General features: G+C 45.0%; 1 protein-coding gene and 1 pseudogene across 1 annotated transcript in view; one reads left to right on the top strand and one right to left on the bottom strand.

Moving 5' to 3' along the window:
* Positions 1-8,029, top strand: part of LOC119433693 (aldehyde dehydrogenase, dimeric NADP-preferring-like) — an 81,758-nt gene extending 73,729 nt beyond the window's left edge. The window contains 1 exon segment of the mRNA XM_037700947.2: positions 6,905-8,029. The gene's annotated coding sequence lies outside the window, so the exon portion shown is untranslated.
* Positions 8,030-9,963: 1,934 nt separating this feature from the next.
* Positions 9,964-11,462, bottom strand: LOC125941521 (uncharacterized; annotated as a pseudogene).
* Positions 11,463-11,756: the final 294 nt, after the last annotated feature.

Here is an 11,756-nt window from a genome sequence, read left to right on the forward strand (position 1 = left end):
GAGCTTCGCTATAATGCGTACATATACTTGGATTCGAGACACGTAAAGGCACAGGTTGCCAACGTAGTGCTAAAAAACGTGGAATTTAGGAAAATTGTTTTAAAATTGTGAATTTTGCCATTATTCGAATGTAATGCAAGGCTACTACTACTACTACTACTACTACTAGCTATACGTATACTATACTATATATATATATATATATATATATACTATACGTATACTATACTTACTATGCAAAATTCACCGCTATACTATACTATACTATAGTATACTATACTACTAGCTATACATATATTACGTATAGGCTAGTAGGTATTGTACAGCTTCATCCGTACTATACGTGGACAATTTCGGCTCGTGCCCGCCGTCGGCTCGAGCTCATATTAGTACTCTGCCTCATAGTTCACGTTGCTGAGTTGCCTGACGATCTTGTACGGGATAAAATATCTGTGCAGTAATTTTTCCGACAGCCCCTGATGATCCATGGGTGTCCACACCCAAACGTAGTCGCCGGGTTCGTACTGGATGTTCCTTCGGCCACTGTTGTAACGGCGGGCGTCGGTACTCTGCTGGTTGCGGATGCGGTTGCGAGCAAGCTGTCGAGCTTCTGCGGCTTTCTGGTCGATGTCAGCATTGTCACTTCTTGTTGTTCCGTTGTCTACCGGGAGCATGACGTCTAAAGGTGTTATTACGCAGCGCCCATAAACCAATTCAAATGGTGTGAAACAGGTGGTTTCCTGCACAGCCCTGCTGTATGCGAATGTCACGTATGGTAGAATTTCCTCCCACGATTTGTTCTCTACATCAACTTACATCGAGATCATATCGACATTAGTTCTATTAAGGCACTCCCTTAGTTTATTGGTGATAGGCCGTGGTTTTCCGATGATTGGTGTGGGTCAGCGTGACGATCTCCTGCATTAAGTCAGCAGTAAACGCAGTTTCTCGATCGGTTATTAAGATGGAAGGGGCCCCGTGACGTAGTACGATGTCGTGGACAAAAAACATCGCGACTTCTGTAGCGGTTCCGTGGGTCACAGCTTTGTTCCGCGTACCACATTAGGTAGTCTGTTGTGACGACTATCTATTTGGTTCTTGCGAACGACGAAGAGAACAGACCGAGGAGATCCATTCCCACCTGCTGAAGCGGTGCAGGAGAAGGGTTCAGGGGTTGCAGAAGACCAGCAGGTTTCAAAGGTGAACCTTGTGCTGCTGACAATCACAGCAGCTTCTGACGTAGCGCTGAACAGACGGGAATAGCTGTGGCCAATAATACTTCTACCTAGAACCCGGGGTCTTCCTCCCTCCGCACAGTAAACTAAATAGAGCCCAGGCCATTATGCTAAGGCTCTTACAAACAAGAACGTATCCGAACCCGCTATTAATCTAATCACCAAGATCTATCCGGAGATCTCTGCTCCTACAACGTGCGATAAATGCAACGTCACCTCATATCTTAGTCATATGCTCTGTTGCTGCTCTTCGTTAAGCAGCGACAAGGACAACACTGAAGAATGGTGGAACGCAGCTCTACGCAGTCTCACATTAGATGAACAGCTATGGGCTGTCCAACGGGCCCGCGAAGCGGCCGATAAGCTAGGCCTTTCGGTCCCAACGTGGGAGCGGCCCGCGTCGGGCTAGGAAACTAGCAACCCAATGGAACATAATAAAGTTTTTCCATCCATCCATCCAATAATACTTATGGCGTATGCGCACTAACGTCATGGCGAAGCCTAAGTGTCCGGCACGCTGGTCGTCATGACGCGCCTGCAACACTTCCTCATGCAGTAAAACTGGGACGACAAGAAGGAACCTTTCTTGGCTGTTTTTGAAGTTTTTTGTAGAGAATGTTGTTCCGGAGGCAGTAAGAAGTCAGTCCTCGTGACATTGGTCGTGGGGAAGCAATGCTTTGTCTGAACGCTGGAGGTCAGCCATCTCGACAGTGTCTACAACACCAAGAAACGGGAAATCTTGCTCTAAGTCACTTGGCTTCAAAGGTATAGGTGCACATGAGAGGCAGTCAGTGTCGCCGTGCTTCTGTCCGGATCAAAATACCACTGTGACATTGTACTCCTGAAGGTGGCCTAAGATTCACAAGCCAACACAGTGAAGTGGTGGTCACTTACTACGCGTAAAGGTCGGCCGTAAAGGTAGGTTCGGAACTTGCCGATGTCCCAAACGACCGCTAGACATTCCTTTTCAGTCGTGGAATAGTTGACCTCTTCCTTTGTCGGACTGCGGCTCACGTAGGCTACTACTCGTTCGGCGCGATGTTGCTGGCATATGTGTGTGGATTTCTGTGTCAGCCTTCTTGTCAAAATGCACAAGTATGGGGGCTGTTCGCAGTCACTTCCACAATTCTGTAAAGACTTCTTGTTGCTCTTCCATCCATTCGAAGGGCACATCTTGGCGTGTTAGTCTCAATAATGGTTTGGCGATTCTTCAATATCGTTCGACAAGACGACTGTAGTAAGTGCAGAGACCTAAGAATCACTGAACCGCCTTCTTGTCTGTTGGACGCGGGAACTCTGCGACGGCAGCTAGCTTCACGGGGTCTGGCCAAACACCGCAGGGACTGACTACGTGTCTGAGAAACTTCAGCTCCTGAAAGCCAAAATGACATTTTTCAGGTTTGATAGTCAGATTTGCTTTGCTGATTGCGATGAGTATAATATACTAGTACTGGTTAATAAACTGATTGCACACTTTTGAAGTATAACACCAAGCTGATAACCTATATTCTGGATATATTTTCATCTTGATCTCATTATCTACACAACCAAAAATGTTTTCATTCGCTGCTTCGAGTGTTCACTACCAATCACAATCTCTTCTACTTTTGCTAGACTGTTGAGCACCTTAGCCTCTTATTTATTATATAGTGCTTAAAATGCCTTTGTATTGGGCGTGAGGGATGTTTATGTTAATTGTACTTCTGGTGCGGGCTCAATCACCAATTGTCAGTCATCTCCGGTGTTGCTCTGCAGGCCCTTTACAAACAGCATGTTGCTGATATATTGCCCATTATTGCTCAATCTATATGCATGATTATTTGGTGCAGGCGAGCATTAAACAACAATGGAGACATTTCTTGCCTTCTGAACCAGTATTTTCCTGCCTCTCTTGGGAAACTGTGGAATCACTGTAGATAATTAACAAGCTTGCATATTCTATAGCTTGACTAAGCTGTGCCTGTATGAATGCTGGCATCTCTGGTTATTGAACACATTTTTTGTGATATGTGATGGCCATATATTTATTAACACCATCCTCATGGAAGTCATGGGTTCAATTCAGGGCCACAATGGATCGCCACATGCTGAAGGGGGCATGCATGCTCATCTACAATATCATAGAACAACCACTGGTGGTGAGAAGCTCCACTAGCCATAAATCAAACCTGATTAGTGGCATGATTGTGATCCATTGTTGAAGCTGGTTGCAGAGGACTACTACCCTAGAGGACTACTTGAGCTGCCTCAGGCACTGTTAAATAAAGTTTAATTCTAGGGTTTAACATGCCAGAACCTGTATATGGTAATGAGGCATGTTATAGTGGATTAATTTTGACCACTTGGGGCTCTTTAACTCTTCCCTTACCACGGGGAAATTGGCTGTTTTTTGTATGTTCTAGTTAGGAATTTTTGTGCTACAGCTACTAAGTTTACAGTGTCATGCAGTATATAAAAGTGAAGGTGAATGAACGTGCTTTCAAATGTTTATTTTTAAAAATGTAAAAAATTTTAAATCCATAAAGAATTCAATTAAAAAACATTTTCAAAGCATTTTTGAGTAAGTAACATCTCTGGCAAAAATTTTTAGAGAAATTCCAAAATATACAATTTGTTGATATATCACTTCGCAACATTTCTTGAAAAAATTATAGCCATAGGTAAAGTACGCTTTGAGTTAAGAAAAATTACATGACACATAGTGAAACATTCAAGTTCTTGGTTGATCCTACATAGGATTTCTTTTTTTCAAGAAAAAGAATAATTTACAGCATAATATTGTATACCAAAACACGAGTACTAAATGTACATTTCGAAGGTACATTTCGGAAAAGAAACAGTAATTACAAAATACGTAATAAAGATTACCAAACACAAATAATTAATGAAATTTATGGCAAACTTTCCTAATGATAGATTTATATCTTCAGAGAAAAACAATCTGTACTTGAGTTTGTCAAGGATATGCATGCGTGCATATTCGTTGGTGTTTACAACATATAGCATGAACGACCTCCGCTCTAAAGGACAGGCGAAAAAAATCAAGCTCTCTCCAGCCGCTTTGGACCGCTACGGAGCGGCATCTCGAGGTAAATGCCCAGATTTCTTATGGAAGGTGAAAACGAAATTTGCCAGCGGGCAACAGCCGATGTTCCCGGCTGATCTGCTGAAGTTTCCTCGGCATCGATGTCCGAGTCATCACTGCTCGAAGAGTCCAAAAGACTAGGGTCATTGGGATCAAGCAAAAACTGCTTTCTTTCGAGCGCGCATGGTTCCAGATGTTGACGCCATCACGCCACTTAAGTGCGCCTCAACCTTTGAGCTCGCGTGCCCGTTAGAAATCTCTGCCGTGCGGTAAAAATGTGAACTGCACAGAAACAGAAACTCCACTTTGTATACAATCACCAAGATGGTGCTACGAGTCCAGGAGCACTGCGTTTTTCTTTTTAATGGATGCTCAAGAGCGTTGATCACCGGTGTTCGATGCCTAGTGCCGTGGTAAGGAAGGAGTTGACGTGCACCTAAATCTCGGTGCATGTGCATTTTGCCCGCATTGATATGCAGCCACCTCAGCAGTACAATGCCATAGCCACGCTGCTATCGTGGCAGCTCCTGAGGCACTGTCCCCAAAACTACAAAGGGATATTTATTTCAAGCAGGGTTCTAGTGCATACGGTGTGCTGTGCCTTGGATTGTATGCCCCATGACCAGCTTGTTAAAATCAGTTTAGAGTTAGGCTTCAATCATCACTTTTGCTGTTGTAGCACTGTACCTGTTTCAGCTAATCTGTGCAGCACAGGCCCATGACATAAACATTGTGTTGTTTCTGCTTGAATAATAAATGTGGCACATTTACTTATTTTATTTTCTTCTGCTTGCAAAGCATTTCTTTCTTTCACTCTTGCCTTTTACCAGTGATTGCGTTCACCAAAATATGATTGTTAACAACTTATTCTTCACGAATGCTGCCTTTGTTTTGACAGTGAGGCAGGCTTATCGGACGATTATGCCTACTTCAAAAACACTGTACTACATTCTCAGGTTAACTGGTCTTGAACGCATGATGTGAGGTATAAATAGCTGCTGTGTGTGCACTTCAAACAGATCTTGAAGTGCACCGGCACACAGCCGAAATGTTACATAAAAGCAGACAGGACTTTAGGATGGATAGTTGGGCGTGTTGGTTAAGCATGATCTGAAGTGAAGGCGTGAAAACGACGGCAGGTGAAGGCAGGGTGAAGGGAGGGCGGACGACGACGGACGAAGACAGGGCGCCATAAATGGCGCCCTGTGTGTGTGTATGCTCTCTCTTCGTCCGTCGTCGTTTTCGCGCCTTCACTTCAGATCAGACAGTGTGCCTCACTCACAACTGAATTTTTTTTGCAACACAAAGAATATACACACGCTGTAGCGCACATCAGCATGAGTGCACACTCCAGCCCTGTTGTGCACATAGCAAACATTGCGCTGTACCAGCTATACGCAATCAAATCCCGGCCGCGGCGGCCGCATTTCGTTGGAGGCGAAATGCAAAAACGCCCGTGTGCTTGCGTTGTAGTTCACGTTAAAGAACCCCAGGTGGTCAAAATTAATCCGGAGCCCTCCACTACGGTGTGCCTCATAATCGGAACTGGTTTTGGCACGTAAAACCCCATAAAGAAGAACAGCTATATGCACTACAGTTAGCCACTGCAGTTGCACGTAGCTGCATCTGCTGTGTTGTGTAATTATCGCTGCGGCTCGTTGATGACAACCGCTTGCTCCGAGGAATAGTCTCTGGGGTACGTGGCTCCACGCTTGTGGCGAGCCGGGTCGAGCGCCAACATCTGGCTGGCACAGGTTGTCTGCTTCCCGAGTTGCACACCTTCGAGGTGTTGCCACATGATTGAAGCTTCTGACGTTGGGAATAAGCCTTTCAACACGAGTCCCGAGTGCAGCATCCATCACTTAGGCATGTGTCTGCTGCCTACGTACGAGCATTGGAAATTGTCTGATTGCCATAGATAAGTGCAAAAGGAAGTGTGCAACTCAGTGCTAGAAAACAGCTGTGTGTAGCTATTTGGTATACTGTAGCACGGCAAAAGGATGAGACTCAGCTGTAAGTTGAGGGATAGCTTCAGAGTGTGGTGCGTCGTAGGTGCCAAAATTGAAATTAGTGGTGCCTATGTGAGCATCGAAAATCAAATTCTAACTGCGTGCCACAATAACATTCAGTAGGGCCGAGTGCTGTGGGCCCTTCCCACTCCGCTGTAGCCGTCGCACCGCAAGGCATTGAAAAAGGAACTGGAGCACCGTAAAGGGGATCACAGGCGATCTTTGAGTGCCAAGAACTCCGTTTCTAAACACATAGAACTACTTTTTGCTGCAAAGTATTTCTGAAATACGTGTATTTTAACTCCAAATGCATTTCTTTGTTTAGATAAAAAGTGTTGCTGGACCCCTTTAAACGTGTAATCTGTCACAAATTCAGTCTATCCTGCCTCTTGATCTGGTCGGAATGAGTGCATGCAAGTTGGTCTATTTTCAACAGTGTTGCCTTCTACTCATTGTGTTTATTATATACCTGTGTTGCCTTGGCGCTCTCTGGCCCCATCTGGCTTTGCGCCATTAAACCCCACTAATCATCATCATTATACTTATTTATAAGGCATTTGTTTTGTTCATTCCAGATGCTGGGCACTGAAATTTGAAGGCAGTGTCAAAGGAACAAAGCACCAATGGCACATTCCTGCAGCATCGCAAAGTGGAGAGATTATTTTTTATTCCAGTCAGGCCGTGTTTCCTTTTTCTTCTTTGTAAACTAAATAGCTTCAGTTGCTCTTCTGTGTGAGAGAGAAGATAGCAGCTGGCAAGAAGAGTTGAGCACTTTAGGCAGGCATGCAGAGCAACACCAGACACACTAATGCTGTCACTGTGGCCGTGCCTCTCTTACATTTGGGTCACAGAATCAAGCCTCCAGCATTTTCATAAAGCCGTCCACAGAGGGACATGAAACAGCTAGCGAGATGGCCAATCATTGAGCCTACCATGTCGAGCACTGCTTGAACATGGTTTCACACAACAGTCCTCATGGTCTAAAGGGAAGGCAAGCCTTGACTTAGTGTCTTACCAACAATGTTTGCATTGTGCTAAGAAGTGGCTATGTTGCAGATTCTCCTGCAAGTGTCCACTATGGGCAGGGCTGCGCCAGTGAGGTAGTGCATTGCTGGGCTGGCTACCTCTTTCAAGGCCATGCACACTCCCACTAATGAAACTGACATAACAGGTGTCATGACACAGCACGAATTATCTAAAAAACTGCACTTTTAATGTTGAGAAGCAATGTAAAAAAATATCCTTATTATTGAGGCCGAACTGCAGTTTACCGCTTATAAATAGGACATGAGACGTCGCACAGCAGTTGGTGGCATTAATGTTGTCCTATGTTTGCATTATTTTGTGAAAGCGCTGTTCTCAATAAAGGGCAACTCGCCTTTAAGAATCCTTGGAAAAATAGCAGCTCTGCTGCAGCAATAAAATGTGCTCCCAGCCAATTCTCCCGTGCCTTTATAGCCTCGTATGCTCTACACCTGTGCAGACTGCTTATTCTGAAAGAATGTGTAAAGTGCAGACGAAACGACACAAGACAGCAATGGCCCTCTGGTGTAAACTGGTCACTGGGTCGCGTAGGTATCGCACACAAGCGTCTATACAGCATAGAGGCACAAAACAAGCTAGGACACTATTGTGCTATGTGCATGAAACTATTGTATGCATCTGCTTCCTTGATAAAATAAAGCTCCAACAACTCTTGAGGCACTGCTTTTGCCTAGTGTGATGCGATAGTGTTTAGTCTCAATTACAAAAATATTATCAAAGAACTTTATTTTCCCAAAAATTTCAACAAAACAGAAGACTTGCAGTGAAAAATGGTGAGCTGGGAAAAAGCTGCCTAATGACAGCTTGACAGAGCCCCAGCCACCCATCGGTGGTGAAGACAGGGTACAGCACTCGTAATCTTTAGCCTAACAAATTATAAGAAAAAGTGTTGCAGTTTCGCTAGAAAGGCGAAGCATCGATTGCGATAGCAAATGGGTAGACAACTATACGAACTAAGGATAGTAGTTTTATTGGCCGTGTAAACTTGTAAACATTCGCTTACTAACTAAATTAACAAGCGCGGTATATGCGTGCACAGGTAAACATAAACACATCTCGCTCGATTCGATGACCGCGGAAACTCGCTGTCGAAACGCTGGAGTGAGGAGGCACGGCAACAGGAGCGATCGAATTGACCTTCGTGCTGTCTCTCGCTTCAACGCGAACTAAACGTCGAAAACGCAGCACATACGAAGCTACCGGCACTAGAAGCATTTTGTCCACATTGCAGATGGCTTTGAAGATGAGGCGCGCAATTTGTCCATGCCACAGATCGTTTGCAAGGTACAGTAACCCCCTCCTCCCCGTGCCTCGCGCGTGACAAGCAGCTCGCTTCTGGGGTCCCGCCTTTCTTCCTCACGCATGCGAGATTGAGCCGCAATCGTCGGCTGACCCTCGCAAGCTGTCACTAGCACATACAGCCCACCTCCGGCGCGCGGTGACGATGTTACCGTCTTCGGAGTTTATACGGAACCTCGCAGCGATGTCCACAACCACGGCAGAAGTGCGCTTGGAATGTCCATGTAATTGCTATCGCAATAATAGAAAAGAACCAGAAAGCTTACCTTCGTGCATAGCGTTCACCGCCATCGTTTCCAGGTAAACATTACGGTTACATAAGCTGCATGCAGTTGCCGGGAAGTGGAAGACGCACTCTGGGATCTTTGAATGCTATCGCGTTGCACTCTTTTAAAGGCAAAGCTTAAGCGTCCAAGTTTTTTGTGCACGTTTGTGAAGTGCGTGCGCAGTTCACAGCTCGGCACATATCGTGCAAGCTTTTCCTAAGTGGTAAAAACAACAGGAACTCCGCATTTCCCAGCCAGTTTTTCAAGCGGCGGGAAAGTGCAATGACGACAGGCTTTTGTGGGCGTTCAGTTTTTGCTCCGCACACCGGATTTGGCTTCATCACCGAGGCTTTTCACTACGGAAGCAATGGTTTCTTCAGGGAGACCTGCCCACTTGAGCCTCAGGATTTGGTTAGACGTGCTCACCACCTTTTGGTGCTCGCAGGACTGCTCAAGAACTGCTGACCGAGTTCATAGCTGTGCCTCTCTTACCAGCTTTGAGTAGGCCGAATCATAATTCAACATGCCCGTTTTAGACCTATAGCTAATATCTCCAGCACACACCAAAGCTTCTGAAGAATAGGCCCAGGAACTGCAATTTCTCATGCTGTGGAAGTTCATGCATAAACTTCAGTCCTTCACCTCATGCGTCAAAAACATCGAGCACAGTTTTCACCTTTTCTTGTACCTTGCCACTTTCCACACGACCTATTGTAAGAGAGTCATCGACCTGTCTAAAAAAAAATTTCACCGACCATTGCGATACTTCCTAATGCAAAATTTGAGCGCAGCTTTATACGTGTTTTCATTTCGTGATATAATATTGAAGCATTGGTGCGATCTCCGCACCGACTGGCAGAGCTGCGATGCGTGGCATTTCATCATCGACCGTTTCATCGAGGGCGCCGCCATGGATGGATGGACGAGGCTGAACCCTTTAAATTGGGCGGTGGCACACGCCACCTAGCCGTGACTATTAACATATTTTGTACTTTGTGGAGGGTGAAATTTCACTGATGCCTTGATTTTAGCCATCAATCAGATAACCTCTCTTTGGTTATTTCTACCCGCTTAAAGTCTATTTTGCCTCCACTGTCCCTAAACCCCAATGCTTTGAAAAAATCAGCCCCGTTGCTTTGCACTGTAGGGTTAAGCCCTTTACAGAAAAGTATAAGGTGTTTTGCTGTTTCCTCCTTTCCACACGCACCGCACAACGTGTGTATACCTTGGTACTTCACTCGGTACAGCTTAGTCCGTAATACTCCCTTCCTGGCTTCAAACAACAAAGAGCTTCCCCTAGAATTATCATAGCTATTTTCTTTGACAATAGCTATCATAGCTATTGAAATAGCTATTATCATAGCTATTTTCTTGCTTGAAAGTTCTGTATGTTTCCAGTGCTGATTTTGTCTGCATCCCTGTTTTCCATAGACCCCTCTCTGCTTCTTTAACCTTTTTCTTTAATGCTGTTTATTGGTTTGCACCCCTCCTGCAGTCCAAATATTTGATTGACAATTTTCTGGTGAGCTTCCTCCATTTTGTGTCAACATTCCTCATGTACAAATAACTGAAAACTCTCCTTGCCCACTGCGTTTCTGCCATTTCTCTCAATCGCTCCTCAAATTCTATCTTGCTGCTAGCTTCCCTGCCCTCGAATGACGTCCATCCCATGCCATCCTGTACCCCCTGATTTGGGGTATTTCCGTGTGCTCCCAAAGCAAGCCTACCTACCCCTCGCTGCTTAATTTCCAACCTTGCTCAAACCTCTGGTCTCATGCACAGGACCGCATTGCCGAAAGTCAAACTAGGGACCATCACCTCTTTCTAAATCCCTCTCACCACTTCGTACCTATTGTAATTCCACAGTGGCCTATTTTTCATCACAGCTGCATTCCTGCAACCTTTAGTCGTTACATATTTTTCATGTTCCATTAGGTACTCGGCCCCATTGTTTGTCCACACTCCCAAGATATTCGTACTTATCCACTACCTCCAGCGTAACCTCCTGTATCCTATGCTCGCTGCCCTGATTATCATTAAAAATCATGACTGCCAATTTTTCTTTACTAAACTTCAAACCTAAGCTATCTTCCTCTTTACCACAGATGTCCATTAATCCCTGCAAGTCTTCCTTGCTGTCAGCCATAAGTACAATGTCATCCGCGTACATCAGTCCTGGTAATGACTGTTTAATCCATTCTCCTCGCTTGAAAAAGGAAAGGTTGAAGCCAAGTCCGCTCCTCTCAATTTTTTTCTCTAATCCTTCTAAATACAGCATGAACAACAAAGGTGACAGAGGGCGCCCTTGCCTAAGCCCCTGCTGTATCTCTATAGGCTCAGATACCTTTTTTCCCCATTTTATAAGCACCTTGTTACTTTTATAGATATCTTTTAAAAGACTACTTACTCCATCTTCCACATCTAGAGTGCCAAGTATGTCCCACAAATCCTTTTGGATTACACTGTCATAGGCTCCCTTGATACCCAGAAGTGCGAGCCATAGGGGCCCGTGTTCCTTTTCTGCTATTTCAATACACTGCGACAATGAGAACAGATTATCTTCTAACCTCCTTTGTTTCCGGAACACATTGTGTAGTTCCCCCAGCACCTCCTCGCCCTCCACCCATGCCGGCAGTCTGTCCTTTATAATCTGCATCACCAGCCTGTAAACCACAGACGTCACTGTTATGGGACGGTAGTTGTTTATGTCGGCTTTGTCCCCCTTTCCCTTATATATCTTGCTTATCCTGCTCAGTCTCCACCTGTCGAGGGCTTTACCATTCATAATCATTTTGCTCACTGCCTCTCTTAATGCTTT

This window comes from Dermacentor silvarum, chromosome 11 (genome assembly GCF_013339745.2).
Source record: "Dermacentor silvarum isolate Dsil-2018 chromosome 11, BIME_Dsil_1.4, whole genome shotgun sequence".
Classification (NCBI taxonomy): domain Eukaryota; kingdom Metazoa; phylum Arthropoda; class Arachnida; order Ixodida; family Ixodidae; genus Dermacentor; species Dermacentor silvarum.